The sequence below is a fragment of the Strix uralensis genome, chromosome 4 (assembly GCF_047716275.1).
Source record: "Strix uralensis isolate ZFMK-TIS-50842 chromosome 4, bStrUra1, whole genome shotgun sequence".
NCBI classification, from domain to species: Eukaryota; Metazoa; Chordata; class Aves; order Strigiformes; family Strigidae; genus Strix; species Strix uralensis.
Genome location: NC_133975.1, coordinates 29,544,762 through 29,563,281, shown reverse-complemented (window position 1 = coordinate 29,563,281; position 18,520 = coordinate 29,544,762). Strand labels below are relative to the sequence as shown.

The 18,520-nt window shown below is 39.3% G+C and overlaps 1 protein-coding gene across 6 annotated transcripts in view; it reads left to right on the top strand.

Annotated features, from left to right (window-relative positions):
* The window catches only part of CORIN (corin, serine peptidase), a 173,940-nt gene that overhangs the window by 58,933 nt on the left and 96,487 nt on the right, over positions 1-18,520 (top strand). The gene's annotated exons all lie outside the window — the stretch shown is intronic.

Sequence of the window (18,520 nt, the reverse complement as noted above, 5' to 3'; positions counted from 1 at the left end):
AATTTGATTTGAAAAAGGATCAGTGAGTTTAACAGTGCTAAAATCAAAATATGGCACAAAAAGGAAAAAAAGATTTTTTTTTTTTTTTTTAATATGTATACAGTCTCTCATGTTTCTGGAGGGGGAAAGAGAGGGTAGATTTCTTTGTCCCTATTTTAATTTCCAATTTCTCCACTGCAAAATTCAGTGGAAGAGAATATGGCAGTTGAATAAGCTATTCAATTAACATAGCAAGAACCAAGAAGCTGAAAGCTGTGCAGTTTAGAAAGGATAGGATGCTTATGAAAACAGTTCTATGAGATGAGGTAAGCTGGTCTAAAATACAGTTGTCAATGAAAGGTACAGTCCCACTCCAGGCAATATTTGCCAGCCATTTCCATTGCATTTCCATTGGATTGGCCGATTAATCTCACTAAACTGACAGAAAAATAACCCAGGAAAAAAGTGTACAGGTGATTATCTGGATAGGATTACGGTGGAGGTAAGGCAGCATGGGTAATGGTGGAACAAGACTGACCATTAGACAGGCTGAGCTGTTTAATCCAAATAGACCTGTATGCGTATCTTTGTTAGACTACCAAAAACTATGTTCAGTTAACCCTGTTTAATTCAGGGTGTGATTAATTGTAGTCCCCCTGCTTCAATTCAGTATTACATTTGTTCCAGTTAAAGAATCTGATAACATACAGCCTTAAGCTCTCTGTTGTCTCTAGAAATCATAGAACGAGATAAGAAAAGTGGCTAAGATAACAAATTGATGCATTTAAACATTCAACAACAGAAGAGGCCATTTCTCTGTTGCTTCACTTACTCTGCCTTGTTTGGAATTTGACTTTCACAAACCTTTTGAGAGTGATCAGTGTGTGTCAAAAGTGCAAATAAATCAAATAGAGTTGTGAAAAGATTTTTACCTTTCCTTTTCCATTTCTTTTCTGAAGACATCTTTGTTGCAGGGCTTACATTATGACCACTGCCTTGCTAATTCAAAAAAGAACAGAAGTTAAACTAATGTTTGGAACATGCCAGTTTTTGCTCTGGTTTTGGGTGGCAACCAATACTTTGAAATTCAAGAGTCAGAGGTTTTTTTGTGTGTGTGGTTGTTTGGTTTTGGTTTTTTTTTTTCACAGCAGCAACCTTCTGCTGTTAATTTTTAATGTCAAAGCTGACACTGGATTTCCATGTCCTGGTTTATGTTCTTGAGGTCACAATGCCTCCCTCTATTCTTAATTTAAAATCATGGTGCAAATTGTTTTGGCCCCTGCAGGCTGATTGGGAAGGAAGTCCAATGTGAGACTCTAAATGATACAGGATTACATTAGAATCTGACTTCACTTTAAGTAATCATATGTCTCTGGAGTGTGTCATGGGTGACACTGAAAATGTAGGCTGAGTGGCAACCACAGGAAGAACCATAAGGGTGGACTGACAAAGTGCTGGTTTGTTAAATCTAGTTTGGTAAACCTCAGTTGTCCTAGTTTAACGGCTGCTTTCTTCTTTAAAGAGAATACTGCAGTCAACAGAGTGATTTCTGTGATTACTGTTTTTCTTGTAGCACCCAATTATTGCAGGCAAACAGGTGTATTTCAAAGCCAAGAATAATGATTTTAAGAAGCATTGTATCTGCATGAAGTAGTTATTTAACACCTTCCCTTCCCCCCCACCCCCCCACCCCCCGTGAGATCTGGAGAAAGCTCTTGGTTGGAATGAAAAGCTCTTGGTGTAACAGGGAGAAGTTACTCTGTATGTGTTGAGTGCCGATAGGAAAATGGAAGAGGCAGGTTCTTTTAGGTCTGTTGAATAGAGGAATCTGGGAAGCAGAAACATAATGAAGGAGAAGCAGAAGAGCTATTGTGGATAAACTGTGATGATAGTGAATGGGGTATCCACCATTATGCTGTATGGGGTATCCCCATATGTCCCTTTTTTTGAGACTGTGGTTGTTTTTAACATACAGTATCATAAAACATACACTAATATGGAGAACAGTTGTTACTGACATTGTCACTAGTTCCTCCAGTCAATTACAGCTGTTTCATTCTAATTGCCAGTGCATCTCTGATCATAATTTTTCATCTATTGATACTTCTTTGTTTTATAGAGCAATTGTTTCAAATTAATGTAAAGCATAATTTGACAAATGCTGCATACACAGCAGAGAAGAAATGAAACTTATGTGATGCTCAGATGTCTAATCTTAGGTATTGTCAAGAGAGTCTGTGTTGGCAGCTGCAGCCATGGGAGCGATAATTGTAACAATGCATTACAAGAAGCAACAAGAAGGAAAGTTACAAACCTCATCTTTGGCATCCAGTGTGCTGTCATTGCATTGCTTTGCTCTGGTATTTAAACTTATTTCTGTTTCACATTTATCTTTCATGTGTTTATAAACATTGTAATCATTAACACTTGAAGGAGATTTAAGTTTCTAGGCAGAGAGCATCTTCAGTGTTTGTATAACACACAGTCTAGTTAGGGATTTCTGAATGCTACCACAATGCTGCTGCTCTTAAAAAATTGTTTTTCTGTGTTTTACTGCAATGAAAATCATGTGTGGCACTAAAAATATATTAATTTAAAAAGCCGTATTTAATTCCATCAACTGGTTGTACAATCAGCTAGCCCAGCTCTTTTAAGAAAATATGTAACAGTACCTTTAAAATACTTATTTCCAGTAAAGGTAAAGTTTGAAAGTACAGCTAAAACCTGTGTGAGAATGGAACGCGGAAAGTTGAAGTGCAATAAGACTTTTTGCTTGCTTATTACTTGCTCATAATTGGTATAGTAAGAGACTGTTTATTTGAAGGCATTATGAAACTTCTTCCTCTTTGGGTGAATGGATGAGATCTTTCCACTATGACTTCAAAATCAGACTGAAGAAAACCTGTCTTAAGTCCAGCAGCACTACTAAGAGAACATGGCTCAATCCTGAAAAGTAACACCAATGATGCAAGGACATCTTAAACTAGTGTTTAACTAGATGTGCTTTACTAATGACTTCTGAAACCTTCAAGGTAGTAAATTTGTCCTTTTGTGTAGTATTAGTCTTCAACCTATTACCACCAAATGCAACACTGGTACTTATTTATTCATTGTAAGAAAGATCTGTTCTCAGAGCTGTTGGTCATGATTAATCGTTTAAGCTTGTGAATTCTACGTTACCATTGGGAGACACTAAGAGTGGGCCAAAGGTCAGTTACTGCAAGGTAGTGGATGTTTATTTATAGCAACTCACCTCCATTGGATTCTACAAGTCCTGCAGACTACAGCTGTTGCATTCAAGAAGACCAAAAAAAATCTGAAAAAATTAGTGTGCAGTGTTTTCAGATTTTTGAAAGAAAAAAAAGGTGTATTTTAAATCTAAAATTAATGTAAAATTTAAAGATTTAAAATCAGTAGAGAAGTTAATAGTGGGTCAGCCTGTAACTGCATAATGCAGACTCCTTGAATGATGCTTTCTAATATTTCCTGTGCTGTGAATACTCATGTTTCATTGAAAGACTTGGTAAAATAGGCAAGCTATATAAGATCCTGAAGGCCTATGTACACGGCTTATTTCAGACTTTTTATGCTGGGAATAAATTTGAAGGTTATCAATTCTCATAATACCTCTTTGCTGTCATGCCGTCTTCTAAAGCAGAAACGAATAGCTTGAGTACTTCCACTAATCCTCTGTGTAGAAGTGTATTCCAGAAAGCCAAGGAGATGCCTTCCACTGATAGATCCCCAGAGTCTCAAATCTTTGGAGGTCAAACTTAATTTAAGCTTTGCCTAAAAAATAGTATTAGGGCAATGCAAATTAAAAAGTATAATATTCTCTCAAGGTAAAATTCTTAATGGACCTTGCATTTTTGTACCTGTTTACTCACTGTGCTTTTTTTTCATGTGAGACGTCTTTGAATATAAAGTTGTGAAGTGGTTTGTCTTCAGTTAGGGCTCAAAGAGTCCATCTGACATCATGGCTTTTTATGCTGGGGAGGGGCAGCCTCCTGCCACTGAAAGTTTATAGCCCAGCTGAACAAAACAAGTAAAAGATAGGAAAAGAAAGTAATACTGTCACACTAATAGCTAGGGAAGCCAAGACAAAGCAAGAAATTTGCAGTAGAGCAGAGAACTGAACCTATAACATTTATACCCTGGGCCTTTAGGTACAAAATGATTTTTTCTCTCGATTAAAGTCTGCAAATTTATTTCACTCATTTTCATTTATTCACTTTAGCTGTGATCTAATACCTACTGAATGTAAGAGGAAAAAAACTGCCATAATTTGACTTTTTTTTTTTTTTTTTTATTCGTTTCTTTCAGGCTCATTCTAAAAGAGAAAATAATATATTGAAGGAAAGATGCTTTCTTTCTTACAAAGGAGTTTATCATGTTAATGTCTATATGTTACAAATATTTTTGTTGTGCTGTAATATCTATGCTACACACAACAGTAGCCAGATGAAGACTTGTAGAAAGCCAAAGAGATTGGAACAGGGCTACATGGTATGTTGGGGGCGGAGGAAATTAGCTAGTGAAAATTAAGTTGATAGGAAAAAGGTTCTAAGAAGCTGTGAATAGTTTGTATGCAGTCAAACATCCTTTGAAGAGCTGCTCTGTTGTGACTCATAGTGTCAAATTCAGTTTTGTGGTTTTTTTCCTGTTCATTGTCTTAATCTATTTTCTGTAATTTATAAAAAGGAAGAAAATAAAATGTCTCATTTTCATTATGGACATAAACTAGGATGAAATATTAGGTCCAAAAAACAAATCCAGAAATACGTGTGGTGTCTTTTATTGTAAACTGACAACAGTTTAAAACAAGTTTGGGGTGAGGTACAAGGAAGGAGAGGAAGAAAATTTCTTTCAAGTTCTCTTAGAATATGGAAAAGAATCAAATTTCATAGAGTAAGGGATCTCTGTCTGTCATGTTTTGTATAACCTATGAATGAGATCGGTGATGTGGCTATTTCCCTTTTCCTGCTTTTGTGAACTGCACTGTAAGCTTACCCATGTTCTTTGTTTCTTCTGCATACAGTGAAATCAATCTTTATTTGATTTTATTTTATTACAGTGCACATCTAGACTTTTTAAAATAACAAGACATATAAAACCTATTTTTTAGAGTTAATTGCGACTTTTGAAGTGTTTAGGAGGAAAAATTGACTGAGTCACATAGATCTTGTTCACATAGCTAGTGAGAATTTTTATTTTAAGACTTTGAACAGGAAGCTATCAGCATACATTTAAGTCAGTATCTATTTTGCAAAGTCCATAATGGGTTTAATTGTGTATGAATGATGTATGAATATGTATGAGTTTGGATAGGCAATCCTCCACTGCCATGTTTCAATCTTGTTTTAATCTACCTAATTTTGGTAACAAAAGCGGGGAAATATGCCAAAACAAAATAGCAGCTGCTAGGAACTCAGAATAAATAGTCTGATAGGTAGTCCGTGACACGGCTGCTGTGCTGTCTTTTTATAATGCACCTGCATGAAGATGTCAAATTATAGTTGCACAAACAGCTGTAATGTAATAATAATTTAATAATTTAATAATAATAATTTAATAAATTCTGCAGCTTTTAAGAAATGTTTAAATTTTACACACTTGCGAAGTTACAGTTTCAGAGTAATTTTTGAAGTAACTGTATTGAGAAACCATCCTGGAAGGACGTTTAGAATCCCCTATCATAATCCTATCTGCTATGGTTTCATTAGATTTGGTGCTGCCTGATTAAAAAAGCTAAGCTATAGCATTGGTGATGTTCCCTTATCAGTCCTCTGAGGAGGAAGGTGGGAATTCTTCTCCTACCCACCACTGCCTTGTCTTTTTATGTTCTTTTCATGACTCCATCCAGTGTATTTCTTGCCATGACCCAAGCACATGGGGTGGAGACTGCTTCCAGATGCTTATAAAGTGGCTACTAGTTGTTTCCTGAGTTTGCAGTCTGGCTTTTCACACCCTCTGGGAGTTGCATCATCCTTTTAATATGCTTGCTTTTTGATGGTGCCTCTTTAGACCAAGCAACTTAATGTGACTCAAAGAGGCTATTCCAGATGGAATTTTGGCAATGGTTTTCTCTCAGTCAAGGAGATCCATCTATTCTATTCATCAGCCTTGAAACAGAAGATTATAAACTTCAACTTTTTAATCATGAGCAAAGCAGAGGTGATGTTCAGTGGATGAAGTGCTTTATATCTAGAATGTCTGAAATCACATGTGTTTTGTTTTAAATGTTGCCATACCTTGGCTTTGAGCCCTTGGGGATCCAACAGACTGATGATGTACAAATAAACACACTCTTGTAAAATCTGTCTTTGGATACATAACCACGTCATAATCCAGCCTTCAGTTTTTAAATCTAGTTGTGGTTCATATAAACACAGTTGTGACTTGAACCACACAGCCTTGGAGATCCAGCTAATGAAAGACATGTATAGTCAAATCCTGTCAAAAGTGAACCAAAAGTTAGAGAGGAGGAGAGTGTGATGTAGTTGTGAGTGCACAAATAGAGTGCTCTGTTTGCCATGGTTGTTCATTTTTGTGTCTTTCATTGTCAATTTCAAGCATTCTACAAGGGAAATTGATTGTTACTGTTTAGCAGAAAAACTGAGGAACACAAGGGGTGTGTTTTACTTGAGAAAGCCCAGACCAGCAGAACAAATGAATACTTTTTCTTTCATTGTGCCCTTTGTACCAGTCGATATGCCTTTCAATAGTTGTATTTTCACCAATAATTATAATAATAGTAATTGTATGCTCTAATTCTTTCAGAAGTAAAACGTTGAGGATAGAGTTGCTAATGGCAGATAGTCAACACGCCATGAGAAACATTTAGTAAAGTGTTTCCTGCACAATATATAAATACTCAGTTTCAGCTCCAGCCTACCTTCAAATTGATAATGCAGTAATTCAAGGTGAAATAGAACTGATTTACAGCAACAAGAAGGTGAAATGGTCGGCAGGTGTAATGCACAGGGTAGAGATTCAAAGTAGCAAAAATGTCTGCTTAAGATATCTGTAAAATAGCACTAAACAGTTCCTGTGTACTTTTGGAAATATTTATGTACAATAACAGATGTCATATGCAAGGTCATGATTGAAAACATGTTTCAGTGAATGTGCTGAACATACCTGAATTCTTTTCCTAAAAAAAAAGGACAGTGAATCAAATTAGAGATAGTTCAAACAGAAAATTGGGTAAGTAATAAATGGATACATAGGAACAAAGAAAATCTATGACATGCAGATTCAGAAAGTGAAGGAATATTTGCATGGAGAAAGGAATTAGAGGAAAACAAATCCTCAAACCCCGCCTCCCACTCTGAGGAAAGATAATTGTTCAAGAAACAAAATTTTATTTCTGCTCTCCTACGACTAGAGCATGTTTTTCATGAGGCACAAGTGAGACATTGAGTTAAGAAACAGCTGGTTTACATCTGACTTCAAAGAAAGGAATGCTCATGTATTTCTGAAAGATTGGCATTGACCATCTTGCCCAGAAACAAATGATGAAACTTGAAGAAACAACATTCAAGAAGTAACATTTCTGAAGATATATCTTTCTTCTCAACACAGCCTGTGTAACTCATGAATAATTTTAGACTTCATGAGTTATTTTATTAGTATTGTGTAACTGTTACTTATAAGGCAGAACGAAATGTGCTAATGAGAAGATTACGCTTTGCATTGCCTCTCAGTACTCAGACCTTGAAGTCAACATGTCATACTCATCACCTTAGGAGTCATTACTACTTGGTCCCAAGCTGAAACAGTGTAAAGGTGACAAATATAAAGTTTATTTTTGCAAGGAGTGCTAGGGAAAGTATAGGTAAGGATGTGGCATTGGCCCAAATGCCTGTATTTAAAGTTTATTAACAACAGAAGAGGACCCCTTTTCTAGATGTGTATAATATTTTTGGGAAAAAAAAGGTGCACCATTTAAATTTTTTTATGCCTGATATCTGTCCTGGGCAAAAACAGAATGAAAAATGAGTTGCTTATGAAAAAGCATTCCTGTAATCACCAACAGTTCCTAGTATCTCCAAGTATTCGAGCAATGGAACTTGAAATTTGGCAGGGAGGTTGTTCTAATAAGTGGTAAGCTCTTTATCATGGCTGTTGGAAGCTAGGAAGATAAGGGAAGTAGAAGAGAAAATGTTTACTTTAGGGGAACTTCTGTTTATAAAGTTTATGTACCTATTGCTATACCTACAGAAGTTTATCCCCAAATTTTGACATGTCTTTGAAAAATGATAGAGTTTCTGAAAGCTTGTCTATCAATGTCATAGCTCAGCTAGCGTGGGTGGGCGTAAGACGCTCCACATCACTGACCCTCCCTCCCAATAGCTGGGGTGGCACTGGAGCTAGGTACAGGCCCTTACATAAAAGGGCCTGAAATTGTGTTTGATGCCAAACTCTTTTACAGTAACATACCAGTAGGTGGCAGATGCAGTGTAGGGGAAGGACAAACCAGGGATAAAATATATGGAAAGCAGGACAGAGAAGTTAGACCCTGGAGAAAATTTTGTTTTTCCCCCATTCAGAGAACTGCCCTTTCTCCATGCACAAAGAGGCTGTTCACAGTTACTGGTATGTATAATTTGTAAAGAAGTCAATGTACAGAAGGAAGGGATTGCTTAAGAAATAAATTAAAAAATTAAAAGCTAGAAAAATACTATAGAGATATAGGCAGTGGCATCCTCCACGAGCCAGAATGAAGTCTGTGGCCCAGTGGGTGTGAAGCCAGCAGTGGGAAGGCAGCATAAAACTTGCACACAGTGTTTCACCCTCTCCACTGATCTAACATACTGAACACAAAAACTTTTCCAAATCACAAAAGAATCTTCTTTCAAAGTGTGTGTGTTGGGGGGAATTATGGATAGAACAGAGTTAGAAGGTTATCAAGCAGAGAAACATTTTTGAGAACAATCTGGGCGTGGGAATGTCCCTTTGAAAACATATTTCAGAATGCTGCTCAGAGGAGTTAAGGGAAGAAGGCAGAAAAGAAAATCAGGAGGACTGGTTATTTTATGAATGCATATTTTACTGATTGATTGCCTCCAGGCCTGTTGTCGTAATGATTTGTTGTGTGTATTATCTAACGTAAGCTGTAGTTTTTGATTTCTAAGTTGGTATGTTAACTGAGGATCACAGGTCATCCTCCTACACATGCAATATATTATTATTTATAAATAAATGCTGATCATTTAAGTAATGGAAGTAATTGTTTACAACAAATCATAAATGAACATGGCTTTTTGTTAATGTTTGTTTGGCAGTTTAATATATCTGCTAGAAAAACACACTTTGTTTTTACAAAATTAGATTTATTTCATTTAATAAATTGCAATAATTGTAGGACAGGAGCTTTCAGTAAAACCTTACACTTTCACAAACACTGCAGGAGTATTAACACTGATAGCTTACTATCAGACCTGTGCACCTGGACTCAAAACCAGAAGCATATAGATGAGGGAACATTTTATCTTACTGTAGCAAAATTCCTCTAGGAGATATGAGTACATCTTGTGCAGAAGTTAATTAAAAAAAAGGGGGTTGGACTGAACAGTGGTTAAAAGATTCTCGAAGAATTCATAGGCTTTTCAGCTCATGTTTAGCCTCTTTTAGTGCCCAGCTTATTAACAGATACCTTTTAAAACATCTGCAGTTAAAAACTAACGAGAGTTCAGTTGGTGAGACATACTAACCTTTCATAAGTTTGTCTCTCCTGTGAGAAGTTACTGTCACCCTGCTGGAGACTGTAATGGTAAGCACCAGGCTTATGACTCACAGGCTGAGCAGGATAGGCGAATTAGAATCACAGGATCACGCAGGTGGGAAGGGACCTCTGGAGCTCTTTTAGTCCACCCCTTGCTCAGATCAGGGCCAACTTTAAAGATGGATGAGATCGCTCAGGACCATTTCCAGTTGAGTTCTGAGTATCACTAAGGGTGGAGGTTCCCACAACCTTTCTGGAGAACATGTTCTAGACCACTGTTTCATGGTAGATTTTAAATTGATGTACTTTAGTAGCGCTGCTGAAAGAATCAATCTTATCCTATTTCCTTGCTTGTTATTCCCCAGCTCAGCAGTGCCCTTTCCTAGCAGGAGTATTTGTTCAGCTCCATTACAGATTGGATCAGGAAACTGATCTGAATTAAATTCAATTATAGAATCATAGAATACCAGGTTGGAAGGGACCTCAAGGATCATCTGGTTCAACCTTTCTTGGCAAAAGTGTGGTGTAGCCACACCTGTCAGCTGGATCTTGAAAGGGTCCAATGTTGGGGTATCTACCACTTCCTTGGGGAGATTACTCCAGCAGCTGATTGTTCTTATTGTGAAAAATCTTCCTCTTGTGTCCAGTTGGAATCTTGTGAATAGTAACTTGTACCCATTACCTCTCTTCTTTTCCTCATCTTTTCATCTTTTCTCCTTGTAAAAAGGGAGTCTCCATCTTCTTTGTAGCCACCCTTTAAATACTGGAACATGGTCATAAGGTCTCCCCTAAGCCTTCTCTTCTCAAGGCTGAACAAACCCAATTCTCTCAGCCTTTCCTCATCTGGCAGGCTTCACAGTCCTTTGATCATCTCTGTGGCCCTCCTCTGGACCCTCTCCAGCCTGTCCACATCTTTTTTGTATGGCAGGGACCAAAACTGAACACAGTATTCCAGGTGTGGCCTGACAAGCGCTGAGCAGAGTGGGATAATGACTTCTTGATCTCTGCTGGTGATGTCCTTTGTTGATACAACCCAGCATCCTGTTGGCTTTCTGTGCCACTGCAGCACACTGCTCACTTCACTCATATTGAGCTGCTTGTCCTCCAGGACACCCAGGTGCCTTTCCACAGAGCTGCTCTCCAGCCAGGTAGATCTCAGCCTGTGCTGCACTCCTGGATTATGCTTTCCCAGGTGCAAGACCTTACACTTGTCTCTGTTGACAAATTGGAAGTGACAATAAATCAGAGCAGATTCATTGTGTAACAGCATGAAGTGTCATGCTGGCACAAAGAGTGAGGGAAGAGAGGTGGGGAGAGGTTCAGAAGCCAAGCTGAGGAGGGGTAGGACAGCTTCTTTCTTTTGATGACACCTTGAAGTGTTTGTGAAACAACTTTAATGTGAGGAAGCAGTATGATAATGGATGACAGTGAATTTCTACTCAATAGAGAGGAGCCTGGAATGTAAATGAGTGATGGGTGTGTTTGTGATTCTTTAAGATTCCTGACAGGATGCAGCTCAAAAGGTTTTAACTTAGGCTGATTCTTGAGGTCTTCCTTTCAACAGTGCTCTGAAGTGTACAGGGAAGCATGAGTTCTGGAAAGCTATGTGAAATTAAGTGTACCGATCGTAGTGATCTGTGGAAATGGGAGACTGTCCTTTAGGTACAGTGCTGTTTTGGGTGCCTTTATTATGCTGGTCGTACAAATAGTTAGAACAGCTATGCAGTGTATGGTTTACTCACTGTTATTTCAGAATTTCTGTAGCGATGCTGTGGTTGAAATAGCCTTGTGTGATTCAGAGGACTTCCATTTCACTGTGGCAGCTTGTCTTTGCCAAGTGTGAATTTTGTTTGCCAACATCAGAAGATCTTGTAACCTGGATTCTCAGGCATATTAGGAACTTTTTTTTTTGCAAGTGACATTTCTGTAGAGTAAACTAAATCAACAGTGTGTTCAGCATTTGCATGCTAAATATCAGTCAAGAATTTTCAGATATTTGATTTAATTTAGGAGAAGTTTTGGCAGATGGTACAAGATTGTAAAAATAGCTCATAATTGTAGAAATATTCTTAATAATATTTATTTAAATTGATTCCTGGCTAAACTATAGCTCTAATTAATTAATTTACTACATCTCTCCCATTTTCACTGACATGTTTGATTCAAGTGGTGGGATCAGTAAGAGAAATATGTAACGGCTGGCTGCTTTAGTCAGGACAGATTGTCAGGTCATCATACAAAACACATTAAATCATTTTGCTAGTTTTTTTGTGGTAATGATTTCAATGCTATGTGGCAAAATTTATGTAGCACTTTGCTAAGTATGGTAGAACAAAGTCCTTCTGCTTTACAGGGTATACATTAGGTGTTTTTGATTGTTGTAGTGTTATAACCTCAGCTGTTACATATGGTGCTGTCATATCCAGAAAGTGACTGAAAGGTCAGAATGAATTTCTGAATTTCTGTTTGTTGCTAATTCCAGATAGAAATTACTCTGCATTTTGGTCAAAATAATTTATCTGGGTTTTGTCTACAAAATAAATTATTACACTGACTAAAAATTCTAACCTGCATTGTAGAGACTGTATGTGTTCATCCTTACAGATGAGTTTGGCCACATTGTCTGAAGAACACTGCTAGTCCTGAAAGAGGTGTTAAATTCAACAGCAGCTGATGTAGAAGATGTGAAATTCAACAGCAGCTGCTGCCTCCTTTATTCATTTCTGGATGCATAAGAGGAGTCTTTTAAATCTAACGGTATCTTTGGATTTGTTCCCAGTTCCACTTCCACTGGAATCTGGAATTTATATTTCCTTCCTCTGTCAGAATAGCCGTCAGAGTTCTGTGTGAGCTCTTTGTTGACTGTGGTACTTGTGGATATCAGTGATCCGTTCTAAGACTTTTGCAAGTGTAACTCTTTAGCTGTCACTTTTCTGTTGCCACCAGATATGGCAACTGTTAAGGAATACAGACCTATTAAGGAATTGGACACTGTCCCTCATGGCATCCTTATCTCTAAATTGGAGAGACATGGATTTGATGGATTGACCACTCAGTGAATAAGGAATTGGCTGAATGGTCACACTCAAAAAGTTATGGTCAACGGCTCAATGTTCAAGTGGTGAATGGTGGTTTCGGGACCAGGGCTGTTTAACATCTCTCTTGACAACATGGACAGTGGGATTGAGTGCACCCTCAGCAAGTTTGCTGATGACACCAAGCTGTGTGGTGCTGTCGACATGCTGGAGGGAAGGGATGTCATCCAGAGGGACCTGGACAGGCTGGAGAGGTGGGCCTGTGTGAACCTCATGAAGTTCCACAAGGCCAAGTGCAAGGTCCTGCACGTGGGTCAGGGCAATCCCAAGCACAAATACAGGCTGAGAGATGAGTGGATTGAGAGCTGCCCTGCAGAGAAGGACTTGGGAGTATTAGCAGATGGAAAACCAAATATGAGCCAGCAATGTGCGTCTGCAGCCCAGAAAGCCAACCGTATCCTGGGCTGCATCAAGAGAAGTGTGACCAGCAGGTCGAGGGAGGTGATTCTCCCCCTCTAGTCTGCTCTTATGAGATGCCACCTGCAGTACTGTGTTCAGCTCTGGGGCCCCCCACATAAGGACATGGAGCCGCTTGAGTGGGTCCAGAGGAGGCCACGAAGATGATCAGGGGGATGGAGCACCTCTCTTATGAGGACAGGCTGAGAGAGTTGGGGTTGTTCAGCCTGGAGAAGAGAAGGCTCCAGGGAGACCTTATAGTGGCCTTCTAGTACTTAAAGGGGGCTCCAGGAAAGATGGGGAGGGACTCCTTATCAAGGAGTGTAGTGATTAGTGATAAGTTGAGAGGTAATGGTTTTAAACTGAAAGAGGGTAGATTTCGATTAGATATAAGGAAGAAATTCTGTACTGTGAGGGTGGTGAGACACTGGAACAGGTTGCCCAGAGAAGTGGTGGCTGCCCCCTTCCCTGGAAGTGTTCAAGGCCAGGTTGGACGGGTCTTTGAGCAACCTGGTCTAGTGGAAGGTGTCCCTGCTTATGGCAGGAGGGTTGGAACTAGATGATCTTTAAGGTCTTTTCCAATCCATACCATTCTACAATTCAATGATTCTATGAATAGTTAATTGGACATGTAAGTTTTAGAGGAGAAAATACAAGGCATCTGTGTGGACCCACAGAACAGATTCCAGTCCAATTTTTTCATCTTACTTGGTTCTGAGACTTTCGTGTTCTCATAGCCTATAAACAGATGGCATGCTTTTCCATTCTGCAGGCAACCCATTCAATATCTCCATCTTTTTCCTTCTCATTGTATAAACTAGGCTTTTTCAATCTCTTGGAAAGGACATTCGTCTTGTGGCTCATATGTAACTGCCAACCTTGTGGCAGCAGATCAAATATTTATAAATGTGTGTTGTGGTTGGAGCTCAGAGGGCAAATGAGGACCACTCAGCTGCTCACTCCCCGCTTTCCCCACAGCGCTGAGAAGGAGGGAAGCAAAAGACCCCGGAACTTGAGATAAGGACAAGGAGGGATGATTTCATCCTTTAAGGCACAGGCAAAAGACAAACTCATTAGGGGAAGAAAAAAAGAACTTGAAATTCAATACAGACACTAACAACAGCAACACTTAACAGGCAGAGTAGGACCATGAAAAGCATTACCACATCTTGAAAACACCTTCCTCCATCCCTCCCTTCTTCCTGGGCTCAGCTTTGCTCACGATATCTGTACCTGCCCCCCCCAGAGGTGCAGGGGCCAGGGAATGGGGAGTGCAGTCAGTCCTGCCGCTTCTTGCACCTCGGGACAGGGGGGAACTCCTGGCATTCCTCCCCTGTTCCATCATGGTCCCCCTCTTGCAGGAGACAGTCCTCCACAAACTGACTCCGACATGAGTCACTCCCACGGGCGTGTGGGTCACCCCCGTGTGTTGCCAGTGCCAAACTACAACAGCGGGGCCTTGTTCCCATGGGGTCCCAGCCTTTTTTGGGCACAGTCACCTGCTCCGGAATGGGGCCCCCACAGGCTGCAAATCGGTATCTGCTTCACCATAGACCCCCATGGGTGGTGGGGGGAGTGGCCCTGCCGTCTCACCACAGGATACAGAGAAGTCTCTGCTCTGCCACACCTCCCCCCCCTTTCTCCTCCTTTCTTCTGCTGACCTTGGTGTTCACACAGATGTTCTCCTTGCAACTCCTCCTCACAAGTCTAAGTCCTCCTCCCAAGTTCCCCTTCTTAAATATGTTATCGCAGAGGCACAGCAAATTGGCCCAGCCTCGGTGCAAAGGTGGGTCCAGCTTGGAGCCAGGGAGCTTTGAGAAGCTTCTCACAGGGGGCCACTGCTGTAGGCCCCTCCCCTGCTACCAAAACCAGACACAGACCCAGACAGTGTATGAGTGAGAACTGACTTTCTGCGCTAACTGTAAATCGTCATACTCAGTCCCTGCAGGACAGATGAGTGGGCATCTACCAGCAATTCAGCGAATTAATAGTAGGCCTCAGTCTCATGTAAACAGGTGGATCCATTCTTCAGTCTCCCACCTCGGTGGAACTGAGCTGCTGCTGCCTTTTGCCAGGATCACCTCTAAGGCCTTTTTTGTCCTTTAAGATGTTAGGTGTTTCTAAGACTGTGCGTCCTGTGTAGTCCTTTTACAGGTTAATTATGCATCTTTGTAAGTACACAGGAACCTGTTTCAAGAAAACAGTACATGCATTTATGCTAAAAACAAGGTGGGAAGTCAGAAACATACGTGCAGCTAGCTTTGCATTCAGTACTACAAAGTGTTGCATGGAGTTGAGATGCCTTCCCTAAATGTTACTATATGGATTCAATATAATTTTGTCAAGTGAAATAACCACAAAAATCTAAAATAATCTTGCTTTCTTTTCAGGTTTCGTTACTATGTAAAGAAGGGAATTTCAGTTTAAACCCATCTCTGGAGATAAAATAGAAAAGAAAATGCAATCTTTCGACATAGCTTGCAAGATAAAGATGAAAACTGAACAATGAAAGACAAAAATATTTTATTTTCTTGATTATGTGAAATTGAAACCTTAAACAGCCCATTTATCTATGAATCAATTTTTACAAATCAAAACATTATATTGTGATTTTTATGAGCTTGCCTCATGTAGCTCTGTTCAGTGACTTTGAATATGCTGCTCTGCATGTTGGAGTAATGTGAGAGGGTACAGAGAAAGATTTCACAAGAACTATCACTCTACAAAACCATAATGCTGGGTGTGGGTGTTCACTGTAGAAACTTCCTTCTGTAATGTTTATATTCTGTGGAAGTCTTTACTGTTAGAAAATCCCAGAAAGTATTAATGACAATTAGAACTAAGAATGGCTAGTGTGTCAGCTTGTCACTTCTACTTGATTAACTGATTCCAGGACTGTAGAAACACAAAGGATAATCTCAGTTTTCTTCTTCCCATAATTTTTGCATGTTTCCTGGGTTTTTCAGGTTGTCCCCATCCCCCCCGGCTCCATGCCCCAGCAGTCTCTCACAGTTGTATTACTGGTTCCTTTATTCTGCCTGAGGCCTTAGATTTATCATCATTCATCGCCTGTGTCATTACCCCACAGTGCTCTATAGCAAGGCTGAAGTATGATTAATATTTCCTCTGGTAGCCATGCCAGTTTAAAATTTTCCTTAAACAGTTTTGGCTGAAAAAATAATTCAGCAAAATACCCGGCAGTTGTTTTTAACTTGGCTCAATACCTGAATATGACTTACTGTGTGGCTGCAGAAGCAGTTATCCTGGAACAACTGAAGGGATGGAGTTGGGGAGAGAACAGTAATGAGGACCAGCAGTAGCTGAAAACGTTCATCAGTCTGCCTTCTGTCAGGTTGTCTACTGAACCGCAAATGTGACCTTTAGCCAGCACAGGTACAGTCAACAGTTACGTGTTCTAAGAGTGATCTTCATGCTGTATTTTGAGCTCTGGCATACCAACTTCATTTATAATCTTTTGCAAGTCATTTACCCTCTTACCATTTTAATCTGTGAAATAGCAATAATGAATTTATCAATAGGGCATGGCTGTGGCAGTGCTTTGACCAGTGGAGATACTAATGTGAAGACACAAGGAAATGCCAGAGAAAGTAATGAACACTAGTTACATAATTTACCAGGTTGTGTGGAGAGTCCCTGCAGGATGGTTAGTTGTATATTTTATTTAATGCTTTTGTCAGCTTTACCAATTTCTACCTCTCCCTCTCCTGGCATCTTATTCCTGCTTTGCCTATATCCCTTTGGAGGTGCCAATTCAGTTGTCAGATGAGAAAAAAAAAAAACTTTTTTTTTTGATCACATTACTTTTCGGCTGAATCAGTTATTTGACCTGGCTTACTATACAGCCTACCAGCAGCTGTTACTGCAAAACTGAAAGCAGCACAGAAACAGGTACAGACATTTGGGAACAAGAGCTGCATATTCTGGTGCTGCTTCCAGAAAAGACATATCAAGAGCCATGCCAGTGGCTGCTGAGTTTGAGAGCCAGACCCTTGAGCTACTTTGAACAGTTGTTTGTTAGAAAATCTGTCATATTTTGCAGCAAGAGGAAAATAGTTGCAAAGAGGATCTTACCTCTCCTTACTGCTTCTTGTAGCATACTTGGATAATTTCTAGTACTCAAAACAACTGCTTAAGTGACTTACAGAGTCTACTGATGAGCCCTGTGCATGGTAATGTGATTGCAAAGAAGAGAAGTCAGTATTACAGGAGTAATTTCTGAAAAGAATTAATCTAAAAATGTAAAATGTTTTTAAGTGAGTGATAAGGACTAGATCCATGTAGGATTATAATCAGGCAATTTGAATTCCAATTGAAGTGAACTCTAGGTGATTGGCATGAAGAGGAAGTCAGATCATCTGCTCTCAGGCAGTGTGTAACCTCTTTGGAAGCTTAAAATCAGTTAACATAATTGTTTTAGAGCATATACTGTTTTGTGTATATCTGCTTCAATGAATATTTGATATAAAACTCTTTGGATAAATAGCTTCTCTGAAGATACCTTATGCAAATTAAAAACCCTTATTTATTCTCTTTACCCTTAATATACTTTTTAATAAACCATAAAGAACATTTTTATTGCTTTTGGTGCCATACGATTCTTAATGTTGGTATTTCTATGCAGCTGAAATAACTGAAGTATGACCTTTTAAGTGTGAGGAAACAACACAGAGTTAAAAATATGTCACATATCTGTTCTTTCATCAAACTCCATCTTCAACAAGAGTTTTTTCCATGAATATCTTGAAGAGCAGAATCTCACCCTAATATGTTATAACCTGCTTCTGTGCCTGCCACTGGCACCAAATAAATTATGGTAAGATTGCCGTAGACCTGCCAGTTTATTTTTAAAATGATTGGTCTCTAAGTAGCTGTAAATAAGACTAATCAAGATGGAGATTTTTAATCATCTTTTCATCCTTAAGTAGATTAAGCAATATGTCCATACTAAACTTGATCATTATCCAGAAATATTTAATTTATGGAGCATGCATGACTGAACATTGAAACTGGGCCAAATATTGCAGTAATTACTGGATAATCCTATGTTTTCTGGCTTGTCAGAGCTTCTCTAGAGACTGCAAATTCTGCTTGGCTTATTTAATCGCTCTGCAGTTGTCTTTTAGAAGCCCAGTAATTTTTAAATTATTGTTGTGCTGTGTATGTATCTGTGGTGGGTTGACCCTGGCTGGATGCCAGGTGCCCACCAAAGCCACTATCACTCCCCTCCTCAGCTGGACAGAGGAGAAAAAATATAACAAAAGGCTCGTGGGTCAAGATAAGGACAGGAAGAGATTACTCGGCA